Here is a 2,522-nt window from a genome sequence, read left to right as displayed (position 1 = left end):
AATTACTGAAAGCAGTAGCTGCCTTTTTTAAGTGTAATGTCGTGTTTAAAATCCATTTGAATTGTGTAGCTGGAGATCAAGCAAGCCTGAACGTAGTGGGTGCCTGCATGATGAATGTGTCCTTATAAATGGCCCAAGGAGTTTTCACTCAGGTCATTTGAAATTCACAAACTTCACAGACTGCAACAGAACTTTTTTAACTTGAAAACTACTCTTTGGAGATAAATAAAAGATCTGAATGCAGTAATTTTCTTCTTCTTCTTCTTAACTCAATTTTAAAAATGAAATCTTCTTTTACACTGCGCTCTGGCCATCAACAGTTTTATTGGAAGTTTGAATCCAAATATTTCGGAAAACTGTCTGTTCTGTTCTCGCAGAGAAACTGTTTTTCACTGCTTCCTAGACTGTCAGAGACTTGACAATTTGTGCCTGTTTTTATATAGTATCTTTCTCTCATCCCGTCATGTTTTCGACAGGCAGGTGTACATTATTGGTTTGAAACAGGAAGAATCGAAAAAGGACTGGCAGATTCTAAATTTTCTTCTGGGCCAAGCCAAGATGGCAATTTATCTGAGCAGGAAAAAAAGGTTGACGGTTCGTCTGACTGCAGTGCAGAAGCCATTTAAAGAAGAATGTGTCAAGCAAGAATCAGAATTGATTTTAACTATTTCAGAGCTATGAATGATTTAGACACTTCTATGAAACTATGGTGTTGTCAAAGGTGTCCTATGTTCCGTGTTGAGTGAGGAACTCTTGTTCAGTCAGTGTTTGGTTTAATTCAGGTATATTTTTCTTATGTTCCTACATTTCATATAATTATTTTTTTTAAATGTGATTTCCTGCTTGCGTGAATCTCTTGGATTTTGTGTCAATGTGACTATCTTGTATTTCGACTTTTATGAATAAGCATGATTTTAAAAATCAATCTTTTTCTTCATTTCTAGATAAAAATCAAAAAATAGGTGAGACTTAGGACACCTATTCTTCGCTATTTGGCTTTTTTTTTCTTTTTTTTTACAGGAAATGTAGGCTCATATTTATAGACATACTATCTGTGTGTGTCTTTTTAAGGAAGGGGTATTGTGTGTCTTCTTAGAAGACAGGAAATGAGGATAAAGAGAGATGGCGATTACAACAAAGGTCTGGTTGGACATGAATCGGGTCCAATTTGGCCCATCAACACCAACAGCAATGTGTGTTTACTCTAAATATTGCACAAGCACAAATCATTATTATTCGTGCAGATGTACTGTAGGTAGTAAATAATCAAGATTCAATGTTATCATAGAAAACATTGAATCTTTAAATCATTTAATGAAGATATGTACAAGTAATCATAATCATAATTTTTCATACACAGTATTTAAATACAAAAGATGTATCCTTTAGTTTTTAGTAATTATTCTAACACATCAAAATATCAGTTCTGGAAATGTGAAACTGAAGTTTAACTTTTGAATCAAGCATTAAAAGACATTGAAACCTTACGCCTTTAAGTTAACTTGAATTTGTGTGACCTTGTGCCTACACAGAAATAGAAACGGGAGGTCCTACAGATACAAGTGATGAAACAAGAAGGGAGAAGAACAAGAAGCAAACCACTGTTAGTGCTTAGTGAGAACACAGAGAGAGAATATCAACACTCATTTATCATTTTAATCTGAGGTTGCACAGCCCAGATGCTAATTATAAACAGGGAATGGAATGACATTCAGGTCCTGAAGTCATTGCTGATGATTGTTTGCGGGCCAAATTTCAAATATTTTGAGGATTAGGCTGAAGTTTAGTTTCAAGTCTCTATGTGTGTGACTGCAGAATCAAGTTCCCAGGGCTGTATTCCAGGCCAGGGGATAGAGTGTAAACTGCATTTAGACTATTTAGTACATAAATATGGCATGCTGCTTTCCCGTTGACATTTGTGCCAGTATATTCCAATGCTACTCTATATGTGTGATCTTTTCTCAAATTCAGGATTTTTCTGTGCATTGTTTTGTTTTTTAACTTTAAAATCTAAATAGATGGATTTGATTAAAAATAAAAGATTGATTCTCTAAGGGGACACAAACTAAATATTTCTTTGATCTTTGTAATTACACTGGTAGCTGGAATGAATGCTGCTTTTGTTGTCACTTTTATGCCAAAAAATTGTTTCTTTTTTGTCTTGGACATTCACACAGATTCAGGGGAATGCTATTCTACACTTGGTACACATTGACTTAAAATGGAACAAATAAGATTGATTTTGGGCTCGTCCGGGATTTGAACCCGGGACCTCTCGCACCCGAAGCGAGAATCATACTCCTAGACCAACGAGCCAGTCTGCCAGTGACAAATCTGTTCTTTCTGAGTGTATTAATGGTATTTTCCTCATCATGTTCATGTCAAAGATAACATACAGGTTGTTGACTCTCAGCAGTATTACTATATAATCATTCTATTTTTATACAGGGAGAGAAATACAACAGTAATCACACTGGTAGCTGGAATGAATGTTGCTTCCATTGTTGGAAGTCATTTGTATG

At 35.2% G+C, this 2,522-nt stretch overlaps 1 non-coding gene across 1 annotated transcript; it reads right to left on the bottom strand.

Moving 5' to 3' along the window:
• Positions 1 to 2,244: 2,244 nt before the first annotated feature.
• Positions 2,245 to 2,316, bottom strand: trnap-cgg (transfer RNA proline (anticodon CGG)). Its single transcript has one exon. It is a non-coding gene; the product is annotated as a tRNA-Pro (tRNA).
• Between the last annotated feature and the right edge of the window lie 206 nt (positions 2,317 to 2,522).

This window comes from Antennarius striatus, chromosome 19 (genome assembly GCF_040054535.1).
Source record: "Antennarius striatus isolate MH-2024 chromosome 19, ASM4005453v1, whole genome shotgun sequence".
Taxonomy (NCBI): domain Eukaryota; kingdom Metazoa; phylum Chordata; class Actinopteri; order Lophiiformes; family Antennariidae; genus Antennarius; species Antennarius striatus.
Note: the sequence above shows the minus strand (reverse complement) of the source record. Positions and strands in the feature narration are given on the sequence as shown.